This window comes from Chiloscyllium punctatum, chromosome 17, assembly GCF_047496795.1.
Source record: "Chiloscyllium punctatum isolate Juve2018m chromosome 17, sChiPun1.3, whole genome shotgun sequence".
NCBI lineage: Eukaryota > Metazoa > Chordata > Chondrichthyes > Orectolobiformes > Hemiscylliidae > Chiloscyllium > Chiloscyllium punctatum.
In genome coordinates, this window is record NC_092755.1 from 33610117 (window position 1) to 33621388 (window position 11272).

The window sequence follows — 11272 nt, forward strand, 5'->3', positions numbered from 1 at the left end:
CCCACACTGCACACAACATCAACAATGTTCAGCATACTACGTGCACGAGCACGTGGCATGGTTTTTATGCACAGTGAAGATTGAATAATTTTCTGCAAGGGCAAATTAAATTCAGTTTAATTAGTAAAGTCGCAAGATTCCAGAGTCAGATTCAAAATGTCAGAAATTCACGTTCATTACCTTGGCCAGAATTCCTGCCCAGCAAAGGGGAAATCCGCCCCTGAATCCCCAGCATCCATGCAATTGCTTGCTTCATGTGTCCACTTGGAAACGTATGTGAAGGAACATTCAGCCTGAAGGAGAGCTTGTGAGAATCCTCCACTGTCTGATCTAAAGCTGAAACAAGAGCTGTCTATTCCAGCTGGGAGGGAAGCGAGGTGGAGGTGAAACCAAAATATTACTTGGCGTTTAATTCATACTGTCCTCATTGTGATTATTTAAATAACTGGGCCAGAAATGGCACAGACACAAAGGAGCAGAAGGAGGTCATTCTTAACACCGATCCTGCCCCGCCACGTAATTAAATATCACCATGGCTGACACAACAATTATATGTCTTTTTGCAGCCCATCCACACCATCGTGTTGCCTACTGGCTAGCAGGTACTTATCGATCTCTACCATAAATAGACATCGATAATGTAAATCTGTGAGAAGAAAATGTGCCGTTTCGAGGCAGTTGGGTTTATGCAGGAATATTACTGGTTTTGCAGCTGAGTCTGGTCTGACCACTTGGCAAAACATAAATTAAAACTCGACTCTGATGGGATTCGAACCCACAGCCTTTGAATAGCCACCTGACCAGTGATGTAGAAGTCCAACGCGCTTTCCATTGCGCCACAGAGCCGCGCCAGCAGTTGGCTTTAAGCACACAAGTTTGTCTTTGATGCATTGCGTTCAGGACACCCATCTCGTGCCTGTCTGTCCTCGTCACACTTTCCGGTACCTGGTCCTTATCCACTTGTGCTCTGGCTCATCAATTGTTCGGCTACAGACTGCTGAAACGTTCTCATGACACTTACCTTTACCACATGTTCAGATAATGATTTCCAGATAATCAATACTCTATAGGTGAAAGTATTCTTCAGAAATCTCCTCCTTGTCTCCTGTCTTTCAGTAATGTCACTCCGTTCCTTCCCAATACAGGCTTATCCCTGTCACACGTATCTATCCTCTTCATAAAATGAGCACGTTAATCGGTTTCTCATTCAGCCTTCTTGGCGCTTTGATAAACATCCCCAGCCTAGCTCGCGTACCTTCACAATGGGAGTGGTCAAGCCCTTGCCATTCTTTTCATCTCCTGTGAAATTCTCCTCCAGCAATCAGACGCTTCCAGTATCTGGCGATTACAATAGAGAAACTAAGTTCTCAGAAGAAAAGCCAAAAGGTCTGAAAATAATCAGCACCTCTTGGCCATCTCTGATGAGAAAGGAAAGTTAACGCTTCGAGTTCAATGATCTGTCTTCAAAACTGATGGGAACGGCGGGTGGGTGAAGAATCTGTAAGAGGGCGGACGGTTTCTAAAATGATTGAACTCGATGTTGGGTCCTAATATTTGCAAGGTCTATCGGTAGAAAATGAGTTGCGTGTCTTCCAGCTTGTTTTGTGCCTTGAAGGAGCACTGCAGCAGACCAGAGATTGAAATGATGGTCTGGGAACACAGTGTATCGATTAGAGTTTTGCTGGAAAAGCACAGCAGTTTAGGCAGCATCCGAGGAGCAGTAAAATCGACGTTTCGGGCAACAACCTTTCATCAGGAATACAGGCAGAGAGCCAAAAGGGTAGGAGCACATTGTAATGTTGAAGTACAGGAGACTGGAAGATCGGGATAGTTTTTGTTGATTCTGGACAGAACGTAAGTGATCTCAGCTTTGTCACCGATTCTGTTTTCCTCTCTCCATTGGAGAGAGGTCACCTTCTGAGCAGGAAATACAGTGGCCTCGATTAAATGAAGTGCAGACAAATCTCTGGAAGATGTGACGAGAAGCTTCACGGTAAGGACAGATATCGGAAACCAGCAGGAAATGTAACTTACAACATAGAACGTTACAATGCAGTACAGGCACTTCGGCCCTGGCTGTTGCCGCGACCTGTAAAATAATGTGATGTCCATTGTAATGGAAAATTAACATTTATTTTGAAGCCCATAAAAGCACAGGGAAACAAATAAGTAAGTACCTTACTTTGCAAAGGCAAGTGTTGCAGACAGACTGAAAAAAAATGTTAAGTTAAGCCAAAATAATAGCAGACTTACAAGGCCAGGAAACTACCATATCAACAGTCAAGGAATTAGAAAAAAACCTCTGTATCTGGAAAGTAACTCGAATGTTTCAGGCCCCTGAACTTGAGGTGTTGATAAGAAGAAGCGAATTCTAGTATCAAGGGAAACTATTATTTGTGGAAGGTGAACTAGTTACCTTTTTGGGAGATACAGGGGCAACATATTCAGTCCTTCAATCAAGGCAGTTGAGAGAGTCGACGTCTGGGTGCATCAGGAGTCATGATACGAAAGAGCTTAACCGCACCCCAATTGTGTGGAACCAGTAATGGTGAAACATTCCAATTCTCATTACTATTGTCGGAAATCTGTCCTTTAAATCAGATGGCTCGTGATCATAGGCTTGCAGGTAATACGAAAAGAAGGTTTACCAGCGCAAGCTGTAAATTACGACTCACGATCACGATGCATGTCTGTGAGTGGCGATTAAGCCAGAGAGCCATAAGTTCAGTAAGCGATTCGCTCGCCCAGCAATCAAGTAACCTTGTTAATTCCATTAACACAGATTTTCTTGCTGGGGATATGCTGCACTGCACAGCACACATACACCGTGATGGCCCTTACAAATCATATGAGAAGGATTGTTTGAGGAGATTAGTTAAACCAGTTCAGTTCGTATTGTGCGAAGTTTATTGGAATGATCACAGATGTGCAGTCAGTGTAAACCTATCCAAAGTATCTTTTGATGTGGAAGGTACCTTTCCTCACGTACCATTGGCGAAGGTATCCAGCGAGAGGTGGCAGGATTTGAGACGATGGGTATTGCAGGCACAAAAAAAAACGAAAGGTTGTGTCTTCAGCGACGATGTGCATATCTGATTCCATGCAGATATAAGGACAGATATGAAGAAAATAAATTGGTTAATTCAGGTAGATAGAGCAGTCCAGGTAAGCCCCTCCAAGAAGGTAGCCTGTCGATTAGCTCTGGTAGATGTCTCGGACCCAAGATTAAGAAGTGTCCCTACTGAGTGCAGGTCAAAAGGCAAACGTGATGTGGGGTTCATACGAAGCTGTGAACCCATAAGAATAGCCCCGGAGTCTGAGTATCATCCATGCAGAACACAAGACCCATTAAAACCCGTGGCTGTCAAAGGATACTACTTTGAATCCCTCCTGAAGGCTTGAGTGATAATTCCCCGTGGATAGTCACCGGTGATAGCCCCCATTTTTCTGGTCAAAAAGGCAAACATTCCCGTTCAATCAGGGAAACGGAGCTTTGTTCAAGACATGCTGGTAGTGAATTATATTATTGTTCCGTCCGCCCCAAATGTTCCTAATCCTTGTACTATATTAGCTCAAATTCCACCTATCAGTAAATGGTTCTCTGCTGTGGATTTAGCAAATGTCTTCTTTCGTGTAGCGGTACACCCAGAAAGTCACTTCTGGTTCACTTTTCCACTCAAAGGCAAATCATGTACATTCAAGCAACTTTGTCAAGATTACTGTGAGTCCCCCACCATAATTAATGGGGCTAGATGCTGGAGTCTGGTGATTCTTGTTTTAACCCCAGGATCTGCGGTTCTGCAGTATGTAGATGAATGCTTAACAGCAGCACCAACAGAGGAACAATGTGAGAAAGATACGCTTGCGTTGCTTTGCCATCTAGCCAGGAAAGGGCACAAAGCTACTTTCGCAAAATTACAATCTTTGCAACAACATGGGAAGTTCTTAGGTCACTTCTTTCTGAACAAGGTAAGGCCATTGGTCAAACAAAGTTCAAGCAATCCAGCAATTTCCAAAGCCTCACACGAAGAAACAATTGCTATTCTTTTTGGTCATGCGCTCCTACTGTAGAATGTTTATCCCACATTACACAACCCTTGAGGCCCCGCTAAATGAAATTTTCAATGGCTAAGAGTTGCAGAACCAGAGACCGTAGCAGTTGAATTGAAAATGGCGCTCCAAACCACACCTAAACTGGGGATTCCGAATCCAAACAAGCCTTTTATACAAACGGTAGATGCATGAAATCTGTGCTGATGCAGGATAATGTGGGAAAATTGAGGCAGGTAGCTTACATTTTGCTTAAACGTAGACCCTGTAGCGGCAGGATTGCCAATATGCCTGCGAGTCGTGGCTGCAGCTGAAAAGGTTTGTTGTAGCGTCCAGGGACACAGTCGGCTTTGGAGAATTAACCCTACTGTTCCCACATGCATCCTTACTGTTTTCCGAGCAAAACACAGCACACATGTCGACAGCACGTTGGCTCAGAAACAATACTGTGCTATTGGAGATGCCTAACATTACAATAACGAGATGCAACTTCCGTAATGCTGCTAGCCTTATTGCCGCAACAGGAGACGGAGACCCACATGACTGTGTCGCTGTAACTAATAAACTAATAAACTTTGCAACCCAGACCAGACGTGCAGGATTCACAAAATCAGAATCAGGATATGGCTTTTTTTGTGAATGGGTCAGCATTCAGGCCAGACTTGTGTTTGGTATACTGTAGAAACTACCCATGAGGTAGTCAAAGCGGAATCACTCCATTGTCATCTGTCAGCTCAAGCAGCAGAGCTGATTGCCTTAACTGAGGCATGTAAATTGGCTCAGTGAAGGATAGTGAATATTTACGCCAACAGCAAATATGCATACGGGGTTGAACATAATTGTGGAACTCTGTGGAAACACAGGGGCTTCTTGACCTACTCTGGAAAGGCCAAACTCCACCGTGTCCTGACTTCTGACCTTCTGGAAGCGGTCCTACCGCCTAAATCATTCGCTGTCTGTAACTGTGAAGCCCACACAAAAAAGTACGATTCCCGTTCTCAAGGCAATGTGAATGCAAACTCAGCGGGATGGACGGCAGCCCAGCAGCCGCCAAGTGATCAGTTGTCATGTGTATGTCAAATATTTTAATCCAAAGCAGACTTATGGGAGGTCGAGTCGCAGGCCACACCGAAGGACAAGAGTGAATGGACAATGGCAGGGTGAGGGAATGGGTGTGGTGTGGCCCCATTGGTAAACCCTGTCTACCGCGATCATTATTCCCATTCCATGCCAATTAACACACAGTGAGGACCATGTGTCAAAAAGGGGGGATATAGCGAATAAAGTGGAATGATTTTATCTTGATATGTAATTTGGTTTCCGTGATCGAATCTGTAACTCCTCTTCTGTCATGGTGCAAAATAATTTTCCAAAGGTAATCTTCGTCAGTCCGGAACTGAGGTTTAGAAAAGAACAAATATTTCTGGGTTTTTTTTGGAGCTTGCTGTGTTTGCATTCTCCCCGCCTCACTCTATATAGAAGGACTTATAAACTCCATTTCTGTCAGTCCAAGTGAGACACTTTGTGACGTGGGTAGTTTCATTGGCAAAGAAAAGGCATTTATCCCCATGAAGCTTCCTTTCACCCTCTGACTGCCCATTCATTCAATTTGATCTCTGTTGTTATTAAAAATTTCACCTCTGCTCTCCTGTTGTTCTCCTGTAATTCGAGAGAACCTCGAACCGAATCCCAATATCATATTAATTTTCGGTTGTTTATGTTACATCAGTGATCAGACCAGAACAAGCTAGCAGGAAATTGAATAAAACAAAAAAGATTTTTAAAATTCCTTCCAGAAAATTAACCTACTGCAGAGTCAGAATATGAGAAATGTCAGAGTGCACTGATATTTAGCCCATTTCATAATGCACAGATACTCCTAGACGAGTTCAGTCTTTGCGGAATGTTTATTTATAATTGTGACAATTCCCTGGGGCAGATCCTCCCTCAATGCACAAAAATGTATGCTGCCAAAAACTATTTCAGTTCAGATTAAAATCGCTCAGGATACTTTCCATCAATCCAAAGTTTCCTGCGCCATGTTAATTGAAGTGTATCCAGATGAGGTTAGAACTCCCAGCCTCTTCTCCCACAGCTCCCTATTCCATGTCAGAAGAAGTTGCTCCGGCCTAGTTTGGAGCTCCCAGCCTGGGCGTTTCACGCGCCTCTCTGCCTTCATAGAAGGACTGCATGCTCATGGACTTGATCACTGGCAGAAAGAGTAGAGATTCACGCGTTCATTCCACTCTCAATTTCCAATCGGATCTTCGCCACTGCGTCACTAAATTTCTCTGATTCCAGACCTGGAAACCGGTGTGATTGAAGTGTGCAAGCGTAGTAACTACCTTGTCTCGAGGCACTGGTAAAGTAACGATGTGAAACATCGTTGTTATTGAAACTTACATTTCAACAATTTGTGTGCTACGCCTGTACATTACATCTTTTCTTGAAATTTATCGAACTCAGTCTTCAACATTCTCAATGATGGAATCTCCAAAGCCACTGAGGACATCGATGATGACGATACAACCCAATCTCAGTAGGTTATCCTCTTGTGCATGTGGTGTTGTTCCTCGCCAATCACAGCCATTGCATTTATTGCTTTTACAGTTGGTTATTTTTTCATGTGATCGTATAGTGGCTCTTTCTCTGCATTGTGGCCGCAGCAACGTCCATTCAAATCCGAGTATCAGTAATGCGCAGTTGTTCCGTGTTACTCGACATAACCCTTCCAAAACAAACGCAGAAAGGAAACAATCAATTTTTAAAGTTAAAATACTCTTGAAGGTGATGATTTTTTTCTTCAAACTTTATCTGCACCCAATCTCGACGAAGTTTCTCCCTTTCACAAGCACTGTTCTTCCATTCCCTCCCTCCTCCCATGTCACTGGGACATTGCACAAACGAACATTCACTTTCACATTGACACCGTTAAGTTAGTGCTGCAGCTGTCACTCTTGTTAGGTGAACGTGCCCCAAGACCACCATGAGGAGCTTTAAACCCACTTAATGCAATCAGATAATGTGGTTGGGTTATCAATCCTCACGTAAAGTGTTGATTTGCATGGAACAGAGTTCATTGGGGCACTGGGTTCATGAAGAGGACACAGAACGGTATCGAGGAAAAGAGACTTTATTGGAAAAGACCAATGTTTCTCAATTCCCCACATTTATTTCAAGTGTTTATTCGTCTCTCGCTAGAGTGTTATGTATAATTCTGCAATTCACATAAAAGAAGCGAAATGACAGTTGTGGAAACGGTGCAGAAGTGATTTGACAATATATTGTCTGGATTGAAGAACTTCAGCTATGAAAGAGTTTAGACAGACTGGCCTTGCTTTTGTGAGAGCAGGAGAGTTTGAGAGGAGACAGTATTGACATGTCGGAAATAATGAGGGGCATGGATTGGGTACACATAACGAAAAATTTCTCGATGATCAATCAATCATAGATTTAAGATAAGATTCATAAATGTTCGAGTAGCTCTACATAAAAAAACTTTATCAGCTAGCGAGTGGTTGGAATCTGGACATCACTGTCTGTATATGTCAGAGCGGCAGAAATTTTAATAACCTTCAGAGATACTTAACTGTGAATTTGTAATGCTTGAGACATACAATGTTAAATGATGGAAAATGGGATGAGGATAATCAAGCAGGTGTCATTGACAAGAGCATGCACAAGTAGCTTGCAGTCTCAGTTAGCTCTGACATTCACTGTGTGGCGTTTGGTAACCTCAGTTGTCACGTGAGAGGCCAGGGTTCATTTTCCGGCTGGGGCATCTCTGACTGATTCAAATTTTCAAGGTTTGTGCAAAGATCTGTAGTTCCGGTGAAGGATGCAGATGGTGTGGGGATGTTCGGTGGTTTTGGGAAGTTGGTTTGTGGCCGTTTCCTCCCCTCTCTCGGTGATATCCTCAAGGCAGATGAAACTTGTGTGAAGTGCTGCTGTCCTGCAGCGTTGCGAATTGGTTTGATTTATTCCCCACTGCTTTAATTTGCTGGTTCTTGTCGTTCTTTGCATGTCCCAGTATGTTGGGTCCAGATCAACATGTTTTTTGATGGAGTCATTGGATGAGTCTCGTCATTCTCGAAATTCTCTGGCTGCCCTCTGTTTAGCTGGCCCTAATATTTTTGTGTTGTGTTGTCCCAATCGAATTTGTTGTCCTCGTCATCGCTGTGCATTGCTACTCGGAACAGTCAGTGGTGTTGTTTAGTGGATCCTCCAGAAATATTTTGCAACAGCAGATATTCCCGCAGATTCATTGTCAAAACCAACGCCGGGAGGACATGTCATTAACCAACAAACGAAGCTCTCTACATTATAGGTAAAAGTATGTCTCGGCACATACACCCAGACTCCTCTGGCCACTCGGATGTATGAGACAGCATAAACCGAAAGACAAATTTGACAACAACTCACCAAAATTAGACAAAATAGCCATCAAAGGCAGGACAAATTTGGGCAAACAATGTTGCATGTCCTGACTGCAGGAATCATTATAAAGGACAGACAACTCACGATACGCATTCTTGAAGATGAACTTGACACAAAACACCACTGCCAGGTGTCTGCAGTAGGTTGACTCATGACACTGAGTGTCGCTGATTCCGTGGCAGGAAGCTTGGAATGTTTGACAGTCTCCAGCAATGGAGAATGTGTTGCTGGAAAGGTACAGCAGATTCGGAAGCATCCAAGAAGTAGGAGAATGGATGTTTCTGCCATGAATACTTCATCAGGCATTCAGCCAAAACGTCGATTTTTCTACTGCTCGGATGCTGCCTGACCTGCTGTGTTTTCCAGCACCACACTCTTGACTCTGATCTCCAGTATCTACAGTTCTCACTTCCTCCTTCGTCTGCAGCATTACTTAGCTCCTTGAGTGTGGGAACTGTTGATATCACCAATGTAAAATTCGATTGCTAATTGAGAAATACAACCAGCTCCGCAGCCCAAAAGAGTGTTCCTGTTGTTTTGAGTTTCCTGGCTGTACAATATATGCTTCTGTGATCGCACAGTTGGCAGTACTCTGGGGAGCGCTGCAGTTATCTGCGTTTATATCCTAGATGCTATTGATGCTGTTTGATTTGTTCTTGATCTGTGCAACAGTAACACAGGAACCAAAATGCGAAATAAAACGTGCAAAATGACGAAGACAGATGAAGGATGAGAGTTATCATGGGTAATCTGACTTCCACTCCCCAGCCCCGCTATTTCCCACACCCAACCCCATTGTAAACAAATGGGGTTAGAGAGCCATAAACATCAATGTCGTCCATTGGAAAGATCCAAGTCTTTTCTAAATTTTCGTTTCGGCTATTAGTTTCAGTTACTTGTTTTCTTTCCTGGGAAACCATCTCTTTCACATTGTTAGCAATCGGAAAGGAAGCCATCCTTTTTGTCAGGGAAATAATATGATACTAAACATTGTTTGTGCCATAAGATTCCTCTGTGTCACACGTTCCTTCAACTTTCTCTCGATTTTAACAGTACTCTGTCTTTTGAAGCTTCTGACCAACGTGCATGTCCTCATAATCCGGGCAGGTAACTGCATCTGACAAGTTTTTCCCCACTCACCCAAACTATCTATATGCCTATGCATATTGCCATGATCTCATCATAACACGCTCTCCCATGCGTGTGTATTGTCAGCAAATATGGACACATTTCACACTGCCACTTGCTTCATGCTATTAACAGAGAGATAATTGAAGCCTTGAAAATAACCAGTCTTGAAAGGCCTCTGCTGTAAATGCTTTGACATGCTCGCTACTCTCTGAATGTGAGAACATCCTCTTCATTTATTTCATAAGTGTGTAACCCCTTCCCCTGAGATTGGGATCTCCGGTCCTTCACTATTCTGGATATAAAGTAGAGCAGAACAAACTGTTAAAGTAAAACTCAATCTTCCTGCTGTCTCCAGTGCCAGTTCTGAGTTTTCTTTTTTGACCTCTGTTTGAACAAACTGCCCTGATTCGCACATTATTATTGACAATGACACAACTGCTTAAAAGTACTTCAGTGCCTGTGATTGGAGTGGAGCTGAAAGGCGCGATAAAAGTGCATCTTTTTTTCACTCGACCATTGCCATATTATTAATCTCTCTGCTCATGAAAATGGATCCTTCATATCCATTCTATCTCTCATCAATTCCGAACATGTTTCCCTCACAGTTAATTTTAAATGATTTCTTGTTGGATGAGTTATCTCTGCAACTCCAGAAAAACCGTCTCAACAATTCAATATGTTCTCAGGCTGCTCATTTCTTGACATACAGGAAACTTGCGTTCTGAACCAGAAACGGATCTGACTCAAAACGTTATCTCTGTCTCTCTATCAACAGATGATAAAAAGCGCATAGGATATATGTAGGTTTCACTGAGTTTGTTTGAAACAAGTTATGTTTTTCCATTAAAAGTCTTCACTCCTCGTCCTCCGGTCTACTGCCCTGATCAGAGGCAAAAGTTCCTCCTGACCATTAACCCGCCCATCCACAGCTCTTTCTCCCACATCATTATAAACGTCCCCAATGAAGCTCCCAGTAATCTTCTTTGCTCCAAACAAAACATTCCCAGAGTTGTGAATCTCTCCACAAAATGAGCTTTATTTATCTCTGTACATGGTGCAAAGCAGAGGATTGTGAAAAGATTCTGGGAAAATGGTGACAATTATCAAGTGGGAAAACTGTCAACAAGCAAAACAGAAATCCCAGCCTCGAGCTTTGTGAATCTTTCGATATTCCTTTCGACGCAGATTCAGAGGAAAATGAAGGGTGAACTGGCCGACAGGGCAGAGACAGTTTAGAAATCTTTCCGTTCTTTCGGAGGCCGCTACTTTGACTCTGATGTACTCTGGACATGAACTGATCTGTGACATTGAAGGATTCTCGTTCCTGCACGTCAGGATGTCAAACCTCATCTCAGCTCCGGGGCAATTAGAAAACTCGGGAACAGATAGGACACTGAAAGGCTGGAAGTGAGATGATCCCTGTAGGAGGATAACTAATTTCCGGTGTCGTGTGTGTGTCTATAAAGGGTGGGATCAGACTATTACCATGTCTTCACCGTGAATTGCCCAGGATTTATTTCGGAAATGTCATACTAATTAAGGACGATTTTCAATATGGGAGTAGCAGGCAGCAGCTTGCATTGCGGATCATTGACACAATTGGCTCATCAGTCTCTGTGGCGATGTTAGTCAGTGCGTCCGGCTCTTCACTGAC

At 43.2% G+C, this 11272-nt stretch overlaps 1 non-coding gene across 1 annotated transcript; it reads right to left on the reverse strand.

Annotated features, from left to right (window-relative positions):
• Positions 1-754: 754 nt before the first annotated feature.
• Positions 755-846, reverse strand: trnar-ucu (transfer RNA arginine (anticodon UCU)). Its single transcript is given in 2 exon segments — positions 755-790; positions 810-846. It is a non-coding gene; the product is annotated as a tRNA-Arg (tRNA).
• Between the last annotated feature and the right edge of the window lie 10426 nt (positions 847-11272).